The sequence below is a fragment of the Eurosta solidaginis genome, chromosome 4, assembly GCF_040869045.1.
Source record: "Eurosta solidaginis isolate ZX-2024a chromosome 4, ASM4086904v1, whole genome shotgun sequence".
NCBI lineage: Eukaryota > Metazoa > Arthropoda > Insecta > Diptera > Tephritidae > Eurosta > Eurosta solidaginis.
In genome coordinates, this window is record NC_090322.1 from 8,230,578 (window position 1) to 8,250,165 (window position 19,588).

The following is a 19,588-nucleotide window of genomic DNA, read 5'->3' on the forward strand; positions in this document are numbered from 1 at the left end:
CGTTCCGTCGCTTCACAACAGTAGTGTGTCCTGGCTTGAAACCACCCTTGCATTCTTTTTGCGAAATTCTTTCCTCCGTTTTAGTGCGTCCGTTAGGGCTTTTCAATGCCAGTGTTTCTCTCAAAGGTACCTTCGGTTTTGATTTGTTTGGCCCCTTTGTTCCAACAACCTTTGCTCGATCTACTTTCCTTGACTTTCGTGGTCTCTGCCGAATCTCCTCCACCAGCACTCGCTTACTGTTGAACCCTTTTTCCAAACTGAAGTTAAGTTGCACATCCTGGTTCTTATACTGCATAATCTTCTCTGCATATCGATCCTGATGTCATAGTCAACTAAGAAATCCACTCCCAATATGACTTCATCAACGATCTCTGCCACAACGAATTTGTGTAGAACCATGACCACCCCAATTAAGACTTCACATACCACTTCTCCCTGGACTTGGTTATACTCGCCAGTAATCGTACGCAATCTTGCTCCAGGTAATGGCTTTACTCTCCTGTTGACCAAATCAGATCGAATCAAGGAATGAGATGCGCCCGTATCTACAGTCAGTACACGCTCTTTGCCATCCACATTTCCTTTGACGGTAAGACCGCTCGATTTCCTTCCAGTTTGCGAGATAGGTATCACACGAAATTCAATAGCTGGGGCAAGTTCTCGATCTTTACATTTGACTCGCTCTTGTGTATCTCCTCCAGCTTTGCGTTTACGACCAGCCAAGTTGGAAATACCATGACCGGTGCTGCAATGACGTGCAATGTGACTTGGGTTACCGCACTTGAAACACTTCATAACTCCGGCATTGTTTTGTTGTAATCCCTTCAGTGCTTCCAAAATTGTGTCTACGCAATCTGGCCTTTCCACTTCCACGCGATGAGCTTTGTATGCGGGCTTACTCAAAAGTGACGCTGTTTCCTGAGTCAGTGCATGGGATACCGTTTCAGCAAATGTTGGCTTTGGGTTCGCGTATGTGGCTCGCTTCGTTTCGAAGTCCCGTATGCCGTTAATAAAGCTCTGAATCTTTACCCTTTCAGTGCATTCCACGGGTGCGTCCGCATTTGCAAGATGAGCCAATCTTTCAACATTCGAAGCAAAATGCTGTAATGTCTCATTTGCTTTTTGGTAACGGTTTTGCAACTCAATTTGGTATATCTGTTTTCTATGCTCGCTTCCATTAAGTCTCGACAGCGGCCATCAATGCTTCATAGTTGTTCCGCTCTCCTTCGGGAATCGTCTGTAGGATTTCGGCTGCTGGCCCTTCAATGCTACGAATAGAGCAGCAACTTTATCTTCAGCATTCCAGTTGTTCACTGCTGACGTCTTCTCAAATTGAAGCTTGAATACCTCGAAAGGAACAGAGCCGTCAAAAGATGGAGTTTTTACCTTCGGATTGCTCGCTGAAACAGCTGGGCGATTTAGTTGTAACTTTTGCATAAGACCTTTCAACGCTTCTATCTCGGCATCAATTTTGTCTTCGAGTTGTAAAATTTTTGCATCCTGCTCTTCCAGTTTCGCAAGGAGCTGCGATGATACCTGTTCCAAAATTTTTGTCGACATTCCAGATATACATGCCTCTTGCGCTTCCAGTTGAGATGACATATATGTCTTCTGTTCTTCCAATTGAGATGACATTTGTGACGTCATTTCTGAAATACGTGCCTCCTGTGACTCCAGCTGAGATGCCATTCTCGATGTTTGTACAGATATTGTGCTCGTCACTATCTGCGGTGTTTCGTTTTGTTCTTCCATTTTTGTTGTTGTTTTGTCGTTATCATAATGAAAGACATACTCCTCAGCATTGATGATTCCTTCAAATACCATAGCTACACTTAGTCGTTTTTGTAGCTGGGATTTATCGCCAAAAGTAGCCAACCCGCGGACTTCCAACTCCTCCTTCAGTTGCTGGATCGTCAATTCACTCAACTTTGCCATGTCCAAGTTGTATTCCCAAATTTTCGGAATTTATTCAACAATTCCTCTTCTGACACCAATTGTTAAGAATTTACTTGCAAACCCTCTTATTTGCAACCTTCTGCTAAGTTCGAATCACTAAACTGTTGAATAAATAACTCCAATATTTAATAATGCAAAATGGCCTTTATTAAAGTACTTCACAATAAATAACTCTACTATTGCTCGACAGATAACGTGCTTAATCAAAACTGAATCTCGCGCCTCTACTGGTGTCGCCTTTTATACTATTTGGTTTACTCGTTGAAATTTCTAGGCTGTTCTGTTCTAGAATCTACTAGTTGGTTATCTGCTATAAGTTTCTCAGCTATAACTACAGATGCACAATTTTTATAGCTTCTCTCACAGCTCATGCGCTTGTGTTTGTGAGCGACACTTCCACAATTATATTGCATATCTCAGATAAGATATCTGCATGTGTTTGTTCGTTGCTTCTCCGCTGCGTGTACGTACATATGTGTAGACTTAATGACTGAATTAGTGATGTGCATCAAGTCACTGCTTAGCATCGGTTTAGAGATGACGAGCGAAATGATCACCAAGAAGTGTTTGTGAATAGATGATCCTGATTGATCCTGATTGAGAAGGTGAAGTGGAGAAAAACTTGCGTTTCTTTACTGACGCGTGCAAAATTCGTAGAGAAATTTGAAGAAGGAAAATTTGCGATTGATGCGACGCCGCGGTTAACCACCGAAATCTCTTGCAATCCTTTACAATACCCACGGTGGTCTGGTGTGCGGGTTAATGAGGCGCGTCTTCCCAGCCCAATGGACTGGTTTAAAAAGATAAACCAAAACTCATGAAAGCAGGTCAAAACAGTCGGATGAACATGCTAAATAACTATATCTCGTATGGCCACCCAAAAGTTGGAGTTTTCATAGAACAAATCTCCGGTACATATCCTAGCCTCCGGGACTAACGAAGATGCGATTCATGTTGGAGTGGATATTGTGATAGGATTGAGGACTTATGACAGGGAGGGCTTATTTAGTATAAGGAAACTAGATATACTGCGTTGAGTTTACTAACAATTTGAACTAATGATCAATACAATACAAAAAGAAGTTTGAGATACTAATCGAGAACTTTGGGAGTTTTATAGCTATTGTGAGGAGCAAGGAATCAGATGTCACCACCGTTTCCATGGAGATAATGGCTCACATATATATCATGCTGGAAATTGTTCTCTAAGCACTCTTTTCTTGAACACAAATAAGATTCAATTCTAAGAGTGTAATGGGAGAAAGAAATTCAACGGGGCATTAAGAACGTTAACAGTTGACTTGACCATATCAGGCGTATTCTCGTGCGTATTTCTATACCTTTTGATTACCTGGGGGGTTAGGATAGGTTGAACTGGCCGGTCCATTTGGACCTCACATAGACTGAATGAGTGCGTAGTGTTACCAGAAGTTTGTTTTAACGACCAAACTGAAAACCCCTATCAAAAACCAGGACCTATGTTATAAAACATCTCCGTCCTCTTGGAAAATACTAGAAGCTTTCTAGGACACTTGCTGCTGCTAGATCTGACAGCTCTATCACTCCTAATAGCTGGAGTCTTAGCCCACACAGAACGTGCTCGATCGTTTCCTCCTCCAACCCGCACTTCCTACATCTGCTATCACTGATCAAGCCTAATTTAAAGACATGCCAGAAGGCAGTGTCCAGTCAGAATACCCCTCATGAGTATACAGTCCTAATGGTAGAAGCAACTTTGTTAGTTGGTTGTAAGCAGGTTGTAAGACCTATACATAATCTTCGACACTTTACAGCACAGCGCTTGAACCCACGCCTTTCCCGCTTGGTCAGCATGATTAATCTCGCCCAGTCTAATTGGGACGTCTACATAGCAAGCTTCAAGGAATGCTCCCTTTTTAGCTAGTTCATCTTACTAGCTTACTTGGGAGACTAGCAAGTAATGTGCGATAGGCAGCCACATTTTTTTTTTATTAAGACAGTTTTCCCAATCTTATGTCACGTTCTTTAAAGCTGTGCACCTTTTTTCGGCAAGATATATCATGGTATCTATTTCAATTTACTAGTTACAATAAACCCGAATTTGTCTCACTTAGCGCAATTTGGGTTGCAAGTTCTCTTTAGCGCAAAATAAATCCGTTCTAGAGCTGAGGTCGTTGCTGTCATTTATTTTATGATACAGAAATCCGAGCTTGAATCTTTGAAGATGTTATACTCTTATGGGTTAGATAAACAAGTCTCTTTTTCTGTGACACGAGAACAGCTTCGGGAAAATAATGTAGTTTATCCTAGTGATTCTATTTTAGAAGCCTGATAAGCGAGGTGAGACTGTACGCGTCTACCTCCGTGCAAGAGCTTCATACCATATATGCGATCATTTCGTTTGGGTGCGGGTATATTAAACTTTGCTTTTCTTAGGGTATCTGTTACATGAATACGGTCCAGATGGATGTCACATTTAACACATATTTTGCTCTTTTTCTCCCCTCTTAAGAATTTAAGTCACTGAGTTCCCCTTAGAAGTTCAATACAAAGAAGCTCGCCTTGAAAATTTTCAACATTTATTATGAGCTAAATTATAATAGCATTTTTATTGCTAACTCACCACTCACTCCACGCGCGCCTATCTACGACTAAGAGCCTCAAAAGGTAAGCACTCAATAAATGATTGAATTTTTTTATTGCCTGCAATTTTGCCTGCGGCGCCCTTGGTTAATTGAAAATATTTACGCAAACAAACAAGTGCAAATAAATAAAACGCCACACACACATGCCTACGCTCAAAATCATATGCGGGGGCTAGCGGTCATCATAAATCCATTAAAAACATTTTAATTGCCATAATTTTGTAAGCATCGCAGAGAACGCGCGCCATTTGTGAGAGAAATACACCAGCGCGTTGAAGGCCCTTACAGCGAAACGCGCAGCAGCGCGCCTAGACAATTTCAAATGCGCACATAAAAATGCGCAAATTTACGTGGCATAATCACTAATGCCGCAAATGGTTGCAAATTGAAATTTAATCAATACACTGAATGCATTTATGGCAACACAAACGAGTGAGAAGAACAAATGGCAGCAGGAAAACAGTGAAAAAAGCGCTCAAGCCAAATTGAAATGAAAAAAACAAAAAGCAAAAGATAAAGCAAACAACTTAAGCGCAACATAAAATGTGCTGAGAAAGCAGAAAAAGTAAAGCAGTGCGCAGGCGTAGTGGTGACGATGAATGCGACAGCGAAATGCAGCGCGAATTTAGTTGCCCGAAACGCATGCTTTGCGCCACGTCACGTCGTTGTTGCAGCTGTCAACGATTAGCTTAAACGACAAACCAATGCAACGCACAATCTTGCGACGTTAAACAGCGTCAAAGCAGCACAAAAATTGTATGCAGCGAATGAAATTGAAACTGGGAAAAACGATAAATGCGCGTAATGGTACGAAAAAAGCAAAGCGCTGTAAGCTGCGCGCGCAGAAGGGAACAAGAATGCTGTACAGCAAAAACAAAAAAAAAACCACTGCGCTTAGTTGCCTCACTACTTACAATGCATTTTTTTTTTTTTTTTTCAAGGTGCGGCATAACACAGCACGACGCATCATTTATAAAAGTCATCTATGGCAACGCATATTGGCGCAACATTGTTGCAACGCATAAACATAAGCACAAACATAAACTATGCGTAATAATAATAATGGTGAAATGTAGTGAAATGACGATAACTAATGTAAAACGATAATAAATGTTGGCGAAAATGTTCAAGCAAAATAGTTCCATTAAAATTTACGGCGTACTTTTATGGAACGCAATACGAAAGACTTAAGCAACGAAGTTGCTTGTGTTTGGCGTATTCTTACTGTAGTTGTACCACTAACTGGTATCCAAAGCAAAGGCAGTGGTAGAAGAAGTTAAAGGCGATTGAACGCATTGTATTTAGCATATTTATGTGATACGCAGCGAATTAGTTGTGAGAAATGGGCAGTTAAGAATGGTCAGCTTTTTATTTGCATAGATGTTTTAGTTTTGGTTTATTATTATTATTTTTTTTTTGAACGCATCTTGATAATTTCAACAATGTAAAATAATATAAGTTATTGAAGCAATCGCAACATTGTATCATGATGGGCTATTTGTGAAGATATTAAGCCAACGAGTTCCACAGAGTAACAGAGTTAGGTTTGGTTGAACTGGCTGGTTCGTGAAGACCTCACATAGACTGCATGTGTCCATACTGTTACCAGAAGTTTACTCAACGACCAAACTAAACAAGTAGGGAAGGCTAAGTTCGGGTGTAAAATAACATTACAGTTGAGTAGCCAAATTACAGCTGGCAAACTTTTAAATTATCTTCTTTTAAAAGTGGGCGGTGTCATGCTCATTGTCCAAAATTTTACTAATTTTCTATTCTGCGTCATAAGGTCAACCCACCTACCAAGCTTCATCGCTTTATCCGTCTTTGGCAATGAATTATCGCATTTTTTCGGTTTTCGAAATTTTCGATATCGAAAAAGTGGGCGTGGTTATAGTCCGATTTCGTTCATTTTATATAGCGATCTGAGATGAGTGCCCAGGAACTTACATACCAAATTTCATTAAGATACCTCAAAATTTACTCAAGTTATCGTGTTTACGGACAGACGGATGGACATGTCTAAATGAATTTCTTTTTTCGCCCAGATCATTTTGATATATAGAAGTCTATATCTTATCTCGATTAGTTTATGCAGTTACGGGGTACCGTTATGCGAACAAAATTAATACACTCTGTGAGTTCTGCTCAGCTGAGTATAAAAACTCTATCAGAAACCTGAGCCTTTGTTATAAAATAACCCAGTCCTCTGGGCAAATACTAGAAGATTTCTAGGACTTATGCTACTTGCTGCTTCTAGATATGATGGCTGTGCAACTCCAGATAGCTGGAGTCAGCCTGGCGAGCGCAGGGTACGAGCCTGCTCCATCGTTTTCTACTTCAACCCGCACTTTCCATATCTGCTACCACTGGCAAGGCCTAATTTAATAGCATAAGGCGCCAGAAGGAGGTGTCCAGGCAGAATACCCATCATGAGCCTACAGTTCCCCCTTTTCAGTGATAATTTTAACTTTGTTAGTCTAACGTTGTAAGACTTGCACATGATCTTCGACATTTTGCAGCCACGCGCTTGGTGCCATGCCCTTCCTGCTTTGTCAAAAATTCCCAATCTGATAAGACCCTAACGGTACAAGTCTCAAGGTATGCGCCCTGTTTAGCTAGCTCATCCGCTTTTTCATTTTCCTTTATTCCCATTTGTCCTGAGACGCAATATAGATTTCTGCTTTGCCTCATCCCGATTCTCTCCACGGATTGCTAGCATTCAAATACACTTTTGGATGTTGTGCTATGTTGGAAGATTGTCTTACTGGCTGCTTGGCCGGCAATCTAAAAATTGAAGCGGCTATTTAAGCTATTTTCATGCAGTGTTACTACCGCTTCAATAACGGCTACTACTTCCGCCTGAAAAACAACACATTGATCCGGCAGCTTGTAGCATCTCTTTATTTCCTGTTCAACGCAGTATACCGCAGACCCTACTCCTTTGATTGCTTTCTAACCATCGAGTGCATGCCTCATCTGCCATTTGGACACCCTTGCGCCAACCATACATCTCTATTGTGGCTCTAAGAGCTCTTCGAAGTACAGGTACGAAATAAGGTAACCTGTTTATCCAATATTTTATGACGCTATATTACTATGGCCGTACGATCTGCGCTCAAGCTATCCCGAGGCAGTTGTAAACGCTATGTTCTTTGCTAACAGATCTACAGGTGGCATGTACAGAATGGCATACAATGCAGTCGTCGGGGTTGTGTTCAGGGCTCCCGTGCTTAGCATTGATAGCGTTAATACATCCTCTAATTTTTTGAGGAAGGTACTTTTTGCGTGGCCGTCCACCAAACAAGGGCTCCATCGTGCAGGAAAGGCTTTACAATTGCTGCACATATTCAAGAAGAGAGAGAGAGAAGGAGAGGGTGATAGCCCCAAGTACACCGCAGCATTATTTTACATGCATAAGAAGAAGGAGGCCCGACGGCACTTTACTCTTTTCTCCACATTGAGCTGTCATGACAACTTACTCTCTAGAATGATTCCTAGATATTTTGTGTAAGGTTTCTCCTGCAGTGTCACACCTCCCAGCTTGGGCCTGGTCCAATTTAGAACCTTGTACCTTTTAGTAAACAAGACAATACGACATAAGGTGCCCAAGTATGTATATCCCGAAGCGCCCGATCCCTCAAAGGAAGATACTTTCCACTTCTGACAATTGCAACATCATCTGCGTACGCCGTAAGTTTGAAGGATTCCTCATCAAAACGCCTGAGCAGTTTGTTGATGACCAGCTTCCACAGCAGAGGTGATAATACCCCGCCCTGCGGTGTGCCCCTGTGCCCCGATTTTGTGGCCTCATAGAGCCCCCACTGCGAAGTAATGTGACTGCAGTGACTGATCTATGTGGAAAGCGCTGGATGAACTTAAGATGACCGCCTGTTTAGAGTCATGGTTGAAAGCCCCGGCGTACTCTTTATATTCAAAGATTTTATCAATGTTTATAACCACCCTATGCAGTGCTACCTCTACCGATTTGCCTTTGATGTACACATGTTGTGTTTTTCGCGATTGCCCTTCAAATGAAGGTTCCATCGGTCTGAATCCAAAGTGGTTGTTCCTTTTCTTATTTCCGAGAAAAAATAAACCAGGCTTTCGGCTACAGTCTTTAGTATGTTTTCTCCTACAGATGCCTAACTTATTCTGCATTTATGAATCAAAGAAAAACCGACTCTTAGGCCTTTAGAGGTATTCCACCTTTGCCTGACTAGCTTTATATATACGACGGTGCAAGAATTTGCCTTCTACGGCAAAGATAAGTCAGTAGCAGTCAATGCAGTTGGTTAGGAAATGGACTTCAATGAAAATTGCGCCACCATGGCGAATATACGTTTACATGCATGGCTTAAACGCATAGTCATAGACACCGCCTTCCTATCGATCATAGCTATTTCTCCACATTCTTGAACTATGCTTGGCAGTGGCTAGTAAAGGAGCCTATCTAAGCGCTCGCATATCTTTAGTCTTATCCATGCAAAAGAAAAAACTCCGCTTTCACCCACGAAGTTGTGTAGCTACTAAAGCAAATCTAGTTCCAAGCCAAGTTAATTAAATGCACAAAAGCTTTCCTGCCAAAGCATTGTAACAAACAGTAAATATTTTTGTACAAAAAATCACCCACAAGCATATTAACCATTTGCAAAAAGTGGCAGTTACACCGAAGAAGCCGACTTGCAACGTGACCTCAATCAGACCTCGAAAGCGGCAAACAACCAATTGAGGGAGAGCGCAACATAGTTGCGGCTATGTGCGCGCAACCGCTCCCCTTCCCCAGTCTGACTGTACTTACATATTAAGCGCCGTCACTACCAAGCAGCAGCCAGTCAAAGCAATCAAATGTGGCTGCCAAGTCGGGCGAGCGCGCGCGCTTACACATTCACTGAAAGTAGTAATGCGGCAACAAAGGAATGCGGCTAATTATTTTATAGTAGCAGTAAAAAGAAACGTGGCAAAGCTAAAAAGAAAATATTTTTAGATGTAAGGAAAGCAAACGGTTACAGCGCCTGTAAATAGGCACACTCACAAGCGCGCATTCGTAAGAATATTTGTGCAAAGTTTGAAATGTTAGAGAAGGATGCCTCATCAGGCTAAAAAAAAAAATCAAGCGCACGAATCAGCACAAAGCAGCGACTGCAGCGCATCAAAAGTGCATAGTAATTGTGCTTGGGACGCGCGGATTTGTAACGTCATTGGCGTTTCCTTTTTGTAGCGCGCCAAGGGTTAAGCGCTTGTAAATTGCTGTAATATCTAAGTAACCGCATCGCGTTGCAAAACCATGTTCTTGCGAAGGGTGGTATGGTGCGATGCGGCGCATTGCAGCGCTCATGTTGATGCGTTGTTGCTGCCGCTTTAGCAATTTAATTATACTATTCGTTGTTGTTGCAAATAACAAGCTGCATATTTTTTGGCATTTTTTAAGTTGACTTGTTTGTGTGTGTGTGTTTTTTCTCGGTTGCGCGACCGCAGCGCTTAGTAAGCGTCACCTTCAATGCCGCAGGCATGCAACATGACTTTTTCATGCCAACGGGCGCCAATTTTCGAAAAATCGAAACAACATGGCATAACAATCACAACACTGGCAACAACAAGAACAACAGCACCAGCACAAACAAGCATAACAAGCAAACACCATTCCAAGTTACACAAAAATTCACAAGCCGCGCTCTTGACGCGCTTGGCATTGGCACTGTAACTTTGGCTTTGAATTCATTGTAATTGCTACATAGTAAAGTTTTATTCTGCTTTTCCCTTTTTTCTCTATGCAGCAAGCACGGCGCGTCGCGGCAAAAGGGCAAATCAAATAGAGGCCAAGCGAAAATGTATAAAAACGATTCTAAAAAAAACAGCAATTGCATTTTGTTTTGTTAAAACGACATGAAGCGCTGACAATCAACTTATTGACAGGCCACAGACAGACAGACGGGCAAACGGACTAGGATTGCAGACAGCGAAAGCAAAAGAACAAGGGCAAGCGAAAACAACAAAAAAAATACAAAATAAAAAAAGTAAAGTAAAAAATAAATATCTAAAACAAAAAAAAATACCAAGCCCAGCAACAATTGGCATTAAGGATTTGTGTACGATTGCTGTTATTGTTGCTGTGCTGAAATACAAGCTGCCCAGCGTTTCTGTGGCTGCGCAAGCGCATAAACTCTGTAGCTGTGCTTCTAAGTTTAAGTCTGCGAATGAGTTTGCGCTTGACTATGCAGGGCGAATACGCGCAGTTGTTGCTTGCTCTGTATTTGTATATTTTCATCTTTGTGTATGTGCGCGCGCTTGTGGCGACTGTTTGTTGTTGTGCTGTTTGCTTATTGCTAAGTTTGAGGTTTGAGCTTGAGGATGCACGAATGACAAGCCGCGCTGACATTGACGTTGAAAATGCGACATGACAGCGGAACACGATGAAAGAAACTGGATGCATGTTGCCATTTTCCTGCTGTAGCGCTCTTTTTTTTTTTTTTTTGTTGCTTTTGCTCTCTCGTTTATATTAAATATAAATTAAATTTTTTTTGTGTTTTTGTTGAATAGTACAATTTATCGAAGGGCGAAAACATGAGTGAAGGCTAGAATTGAAAAAAAAAGATGCAAGCGGTGCCCCTCGAGTGACTCCAGATAAGGACGACAAAAAACGCTCTGAAAAACATGAATTCATTTGCAATGAGAGGGCGAGCGAAAATCAATGAAACAAACTGCGATAATCAGCACTAAAAAAGTGATCTTCAACTGTAGTGTTTCGCTTATTAAAAATAAGTAAAGTTCTATCTGTGAGGTTCATTTGACCCAAGCGATGCTGTCAGTGCAAAGTATCACAGCACAAAACCCAATGGTATTTGAGTTTTGGTACTTTTGGGCACTTTTATGGACGATTATTTGTAGTTTGACAGCTTCAGTTGATTACGAAATATGTTGACAGCGTGCTCTAGTAGCGTAAAAACTCTTATATTTCCTCAAAGCCCAGCAACATCAAAATAATATATTTCTAATTGCTGTTTTTATATACGGGTCCCTTTTTCGCTCTTATTTGGAATCGAAATCTATAAATAAAGTTTTGATCGTAAAGATGGACATTCGGGCTATTAGCGAGCTTTGGACAATTTTTGCTGTTGTTTAGCTACATTATATTAAAATAATTTCTTAAAAATAAACGATTGTGGGCATATAAAGAAATCTATTTTTACTATGGCACTATTGTGAATATTTGCACTTCATTACCGCCAGTTGCTATTGTACGCTAGATGGCAGCACAAACTGTAAGTTTTAATTGATTGACGACAGTAGCTATTATACGCGCTAGATGGCAGTGCAAGCTGTAAGTTAATAGAACAGCTGATTTCTGTTGATATTTGATAAGAGACTTTTATATTGGTGACGCAAGATGCGCACGGGTCAGGCTCGTATTTTTTATTTCAAAAATGCTACAAATTGTCTGCAATCATGTTTGAATTAGTCCCTAATAATTGGCTACTACACTCAAAATTCCATGCTCATAAAATTTTGTTTAATACAGCTAACAATGTTTACGTTTTAACGCCTAAAAATATGCTACGCTATCACCCAAGGTACACACACAGCGCCTACACAAAAAAACTTACAGTGACGCCATCTATGGGGCAATAGTAACAGAGAGCCTTTGACACAACGACAAACAAGAACTAGCAATTCTCAAACACCTTATAATACCACGGCTATAAGCGACAAGCGTGCACGCTGTCAAACTAGTATTATTCGGCAGGACTCCTCCCTTCGGACTAAAGAAGGGAGAGAGGAACTTATGTTCAGATATATTTTGATCAATTAATTACGAAAAGACCTGACGAACGTGTTAAGTCAAAGATAAGTTTGCGCTTAACGAAAACATGTTTTTAACCCCGAGTCAGTCGATCAGCCTTTTGTATATGGATGAAACCGAGGCAGGCCATTTTATTTTGATGTTACTCACCTGCTACCTAAAAATAATTAACTGAAGTCAGCAGCTGATGCTTACATTGACTCCATCGGACGATAAACTGTTCTGAAAAATAGCTGTCGACTAGCATCGTAAGCATATCAAATACTTTACTCTGGAATGCCGACTCATTGCGCTTGTTTTGTGTGCATCACATTACAGATATAAGTTAGGTAAGATTGAACTGGACTGTCCGTGAGGACTTCACGTAGTGTATATTATTAAATAACCTCGTTTTCTGGGCTAATACTAGACGCTTTCTAGGATCTATGCTATTTAATGGTTCTTGATCAGATAGCTGTGTCACTCCTAAAAGTTGAAGTCGTAGATTACAGATATAAGAATTAGCAGAGTTTTTATAGATGGAGCTGCAAGATCTTAGGCCTTTTAGAGAGAGCGTGCTTTGAAACTTCCCACACCTCTACTCCGAAATAGTTTTGTTCAGATTTTTCCAACCAGATTACTTCCTAGTTAGTCTTCAACAAGCCACTTGCTTTTCCTTTAAGCTTAAGTAGCAGTGAAATATCCACCTTCCCTAACTCTGTCGCGCAGTCGTCGAGTAGAGAATGTGATGAATCAACTGGTCTTTCTTGTAACTCTGACAGCTTCCGCATCTGTGCAATAGCACAATGACATTCGATGGCAACCTTAAGTACGCTCACCGCAGATTGGTTAAACTTGTATAGGAAGCTCGTTCCTTTTCTGTCCAAACATCGAAATAAGGCTCTTAAGACCTTATTATCATTTCAGTTGGTTCACAACAAGTTTCTTGGCCATGATATCCATCAGGGGAGGGAGGTTGTCCGTCAAAGTTGTCTGTCTCGTTTATATCCATTGCGGAACCAGAAAAAGGAGACATTGAGATGCCCTATGGGCTTCAGCGAGGCTCGACACCTCCGCACGATATTCGACTAAATCAGGAATTATTAAAATAGCTTTAAAACCGACTAGCAATCAACAAATATCATTGCACTGGCATCTGGGGCCATATTGTCCTAAAACATTCTGGCTGTTCTCTCTATGGCATAGAACTCCGCCTGGAAGACACAGCAATAGCTACGAATTCCCCCCAACGAACTGCACTAGCTCGGAACTAGCACGTGTTACGATTATCTTCAGCCAAGAGCCCCTTTTTCGTCCAAGCACGAACGCGTGCACAGACACGAAGTGAATGATGGCGTTTAACCACTTCTGAGGCGCGCTGTTCACTGCGCCTTATGTTCTCACACATACTGGTCTTTGTACCTTTCTCATTTCATTCGATTGTTCTTTTTCTCTAGCGCCTACTCGCAGACTAGAGCGCTATATGTTAGTATTGGTCGAACGGCTGTGTTGGACATACCGGTTTTTTCCAAAAGGAATTTTCCAACAAGATTGCGAGTACCCTCCTTCCTCTAGATTAAGTTTTGTTTATCGAGAGAGGACTTTAACTCCCTAATGCACTGCTGGAATCATACCTTTTTTCATCTTTCAGCCAAAGTCGGTTTCTTCGTAGCTCATGCACTTCATATCGCTGATTCCCTGCTCTAACTTCAGACAACATAAAATTTTATCACCAAACATTATTGTACCTGCCACTCTCCCCTCTTTCCCTCTACCTACGCGCTTGCAGCTTAGTTTACTTGCCACTGTGACCAGTCGTCCTTGATCACAACAAAATTCGCATCGTAAAAATTTGAAGCAGCCGCCTGCGAAAGAATTCGACGAAGAAAGGGAAGCAGAAGTGGGAAATTAAGCAAAGAAGTAAAATTTACCTAAACATTTTGCACACAATGTTCCATAATGGAAAGAAATATTTTACGATTGAAATGTTTGTTGTTGTTGCTACCACTACTGGTGGGGCTGCGCTTGTGCTACTGTTGGGGTTGTGGTTGACTTCTTTTGATATTTCGTTTGTTTGCTTTCGTTAGGCAGCGACGCTACGTTGGCGCCATTTTTATGGGGTAACTCAAAAAACAACAACAACAACAACATCGTTTGTACGACTAAGTAGATGCAAACAAACAGATACACGCGCGCGCGCACAAAGTTTGGTTTGCAAATTTTCACATTGCCTTAGCATACGACAAGTTTGTGTTACACACAAATAAAAGACTCAAGGCACAAACTTTTGCTATTATCATTGTTGTTGTTTATTTGTTTTGTGTGGCATAATATTGGCGCTGTGTATGTTTGTGCTTATGTGTGTGTGCATGCGCGTTTGTAATACCACACAATGTTGTTGGCGCATTAAAGTGTTTATGTTGTTTGCTTTTTCATTGTTGTTGTTGTTGTGACAGCTGTTAGCGCTGCATTGTTGTAATCGTTTTGCTGTTACACGCTTGCCTTATGCAGATGCGCAGCTGGTCGTTTGCTATTTGCCTCAACTATTTGCTGTGCACTGCAATGAGCTTTGTTCGATTCACTTGCTCGTTTGCAATTTGCATGCGCGCGCGCTCGGTCATTTCCTGCATGCGCTCATACCGCGCGCCCTCACCTGTGTGCTCAAATAATACGGCACTTTGGCAATTTACGTTCTCGCTAATGCTATTTTTGTATTGCCTGGTATGTTGCGCGCATGTTGCTTTTGACTTAGCTATTTTCTGCTGCTGTCGCTACTGAGGTTGCCCAAATGTTTCGCGCTTCTCTATGCATACATAACTTGTAGCTGTTTTTAATGTTTTCTGGTCGTGCCTATTGCTATTAATGCGCGCGCTCATGCCTATTTTTCGACATTTTTGCATAGTCATCGCATTTAATTGCCGCTTTAAAAATGTAAACATTTCTAAAACGCGCACTATTGCTGCTGCTGTTACTGCCAAGAAACTGCGATTTCATCCAAAAATGGATGCGCAACATGTTGCGTCGCCAACTCGTCGGTAGTGCGCAAGCGCGCACGTTAAAAGTATTTGGTTGCGCTTCCGCATAGCCAATTTCAATTTTTCCGCGTAGAGAATTTGTTTTCTTTGCGCGCATTTTTTTACCTTTGAAATATATGCACGCTAAATGAAAATTGAAAAAGTCTAACTTTAAGGTGCACCACAAAACTTTTCGCCTTTCAAATGCAAATCAATTTGAAAAATATAAAATCTCTTTGCCTCTATAACACACAGCCCTCACTTGTTTGCGTACGTGCCGACCTTTGTTTGCCAGCTGACCCTAGTACATCCGGTTATTTGATGCCATAGCATGAAATCTCAGTTGAACGCTAAAATATGCGACAGCAGCAGGGACAGTGGCATAAGGCTGGCTGCCGACGTGCGAGGCGAAAAGTTCACTCACTTCACCTCAAAACCCATTTTGCGCGCAATGGTTGCAAGATTGTGTGGCATATTTTTTTCGAGGGTTGCCAAATGTTCTTATGCGAGCTTTGCACTTGAGTGCAACATTTTGTGAAATTGGCATCAGCTTTTAAGGCATTCGCCCCTTCCTGATTTAGAGAGAATAGAAACCCGAAAGCCTATAAGAAACTACCGATCATCAGAGCTCCATGTGACACCAAAGTAATGCCCCACAATAAGTCCAGAACTCTTTCAAGGCTCTAAATATATAGAAACACCAATAGAACTGACTGTGGTCTATTCAAGATCAAGTTAACATTGGCGCACTGGAGTCGACTACTGTAAAATAGATCGAAAAGAGTATCGAAACATATTCAAGGAACACTTAATTTGATATCGGACAAGTTTTGATGTAAAATACATCCAAACGAAACTGGAAATATGTATTTCCATATAACACTTAAACTGATTTCCGACAATTTATGATGTGATCTACTCAACACTAATAACACTTAAACTGATTTCCGACAATTTATGATGTGATCTACTCAAGATCATTAATTGACTGAAATCAGTTTAAGCGAGACTCGAAATATTTCCGAAGAAAATTTGAATTTATATCAAACGAGACTCGAAATATTCACAAAGCACTCTAAAACTAACCATATCTGATGAAAAATAGATCAAAATGAAACTTTCAATATGTCCTAGGAACATTTAAAATTATATCGGGCAATTTCTGAAGTGAAATAAATTCTATTGAGACTCGTAACTTCTGGTATAAAATAGATCGAAAAGAGACTCGAAATGTTCCCGCAGAACACTTAAATTGATTTCAGCTAGTGTAGAATAGACTCAAGCGAGACTCGAGTTATTCCCAATTAACACTTAAATTGATATCGAACTATTTAAAAAAAAATACAAACGAGACTCGAAGTATTTTCAAAGGGTCGATTTATTAACCGATATCGCGCCATCGATTTTTCGATAGGATTTGGGCTCAGGAAAAAAGGTTCCAATACGCATACCCAAAAAATTATTTTCGAGCCTGCTTAATTTAATTTTTTTGGCTTTTTTTCATGACTTACTAAAAAAATTTTCATTTTATTGTCAAATTTTCATGTATACCCGTCCGACCCAAAAATGTTCCTAAAAACGTTGTCCATATCAATATTTTTTTTTTTTTTTCAAAAAACTGTTATCGACAACGTTTTTAGCGGACATAGTTGGGTCGGACAGGGTATACATATGAAAATTTTTTTAGTAGTTCATGAAAAAAACATTAAAAATCAATGTCGAAAAAAAGTAAAAAAAAATGAAATTTCAAAGGCTCGAAAATTATTTTTTTGGGTATGCGTAGTGGAACTTTTTTTCCTGAGCCCAAATCCTATCGATGGTGCGATATCGGTTAACTTTCGTCCATACAAATCGACCCACCCTAACGCTTATATTGATCTCAGACAATTACTGATGTAAAATAGATCCAAAGAGACTCGAAATATTTTCAAAGAAAAGTTAAATTGATTTCTGGCAAATTTATGGTATAAAATAGATTTGACTCCCCCTTCATCACCATAAAATAATAAATCTTCACGACTATTGCAGCGACGCTAAAACCATGTTATCCTGTGCTCTGAGCTCCTTCTGGACTCCAGACACTGCAGACATTGTTGAAAGTACATGCCTCCTGGAGCACCATATTTGATCCGAGTTTTAGTTACTTGAGGATTGCAGCTCGGGAGCGCGATATTAGCTCATCAGCCGTTTCAAGTGTAGCTGTTAGGGCTCTCATGGAAGTGCGACCCGACCTTTACTTCTGCTTCAATTTGTGTTGCTTTGAGAGACACACTTCGTTCCCAAATTTGGCTGAATATCTGTTGAATTTTATACCTTCGTCTAGCATGCCTGAAAGTCATCACTGAAGAAAGTTTCCTTATCTAATCAAGCCTGGCTTACTCTCCATCGTATTGATTCTCATATACGATTTTTCCGCAAAGTTTTCTACCATTTGCTGTACTTTAGCCCTTTATTTAGATAATAAGTTCTTTTGCAATCTCTCACGTAGATCCACGTCTCTTGATTTAGTACAGAAAATCCGCTTTCATAAGTGCACTGTAAGGAGCTTTTTGAACTCGAAATGAACTTTTTTTCAGATTGCATTTTTTGAAATACTTAGAAGCTTACCTGTTTTATTCAACGAAAGTTCTTAGATTGGTTGTATCCGTTTCGACCGAGCAGTTCGATGTTTTATATTCTCAAAACAAAAAAATCCCTTTGCCGCTCTCTTTTCTCGCTCTGCTCTTTAAGAAGTGGGCATCTAGATCAAACCGAACAGTGTTTTTTTTTTCGAGGTGCGTTTCATAGAAATGTGTACTACGAAATAAAAATGGCACTGAAGATGACAAAAACGGCGCACTTGGTTCGTCTTCACACTAAGTTACACCAGATGGGACAGCGGCACTATGTTGCAAAAGAGATGACGAAAAAATCTTTCTATATTTATATACTCTAGATAATAAGTTCTTCCAGGCGATTTTCAAAAACCGGTGGGTTCACTTCAGAGACCATTTTAAGCTTGTCTGCGTTGAAGGGTTCAAGACTTGACTTTGCAATGGATTTGAAAGTTTATCTTCTAGTTCTATTACTTTGAGATTCAAACGACTTTCCGCCGCTAATATTTGTCCCCCAATATCAAAATATCACAATGTTATATTGAGGAAAATCTTGAGTTGTAGTCATCTGTAAATAATTTCTCTGTAAAAATCTCAACAAGCGCGCGTTGGCCACCCTTTCCAACTTGCAATATTCAAAATCTGCCACTGTCGCCCTTTGCCGCACCACCCCACAACTACTTAGCGTGCAACAGCCGTCTCGCTGCACTTCCCACCACAAAGCTGCTGCTGCTGCGCGCGCGCAGAAAAATTATGGCAATTTCAGCGCAAAAAGTAATTTGCAATCTGTCGGCTTTTGCTATAAAAATTGAGTAGCGGCAAAGAGTGATGCTCACAATTTCTTTCTTTTAAATGGGTTTTGCTGTTGTTTTTTTCTACAATGCGTTTTTATTTTTTTATTTTTTTGCTGCTTTTTTATTATTAAATTTTTTTATTTTTTTTTTAATATTTGCTCGTGATGCCTTTGACCACATGCGTTCTCCGGTGCTGCTAAGCCACAATTTTTTTTTTTTGTGTTTTTTTGTTTGCTTGCATGTAGCAACTTTGCAATGATTTGTTGTTGCTGCCATTGCCATAGTAAATGGTTATTTTTTATTAGCAATTTTACCAGCGATTTGTGTGATTACTTGTGCTTGTGCATGTGTGCGTGTGCGCACCTATTTTTGTATTGAAGCAACAAACATTCCAAACAAGTGAATTTATAAGCATAAACGTGACTCAACTGAAAACGGCAAAGCGCTGCTGTTACCTGCTTTAGATGAAAACTCAGCGGTGGTGGCGGCAGCGGCAGTGGTGAGGGCCATTGCGAAATCATGTAATGGTGATTATGATATTGATAATGTCTGTGCAGATAAATTCGATGCTGCTGATGGTTTTACTTCTGATAGGTTTTGTGTGGTTGATTGCTTTGTTGTGCCTTGTATCAGCGTTGCCGCCCTGCTGCCTTCTACTTCTCATTTTGTAAAGCATTCGATTAGTGTTAAAAGTTTTTAACGCTTCTTATGCGTTTCGTTACGCCCAGCCCATTTGGCGATAGCTGTTAAGTGCCACTGTATTACAAAAATATATCCACAACTTGTTAATCTACATGCTGCCTGTCGCTGTGCATGCGCGCGCCCGCTT

General features: G+C 40.5%; 1 protein-coding gene across 3 annotated transcripts in view; it reads left to right on the forward strand.

Annotated features, from left to right (window-relative positions):
- Window positions 1-19,588, forward strand: part of LOC137248938 (tetratricopeptide repeat protein 28) — an 85,485-nt gene that overhangs the window by 55,475 nt on the left and 10,422 nt on the right. The window lies entirely within an intron of this gene.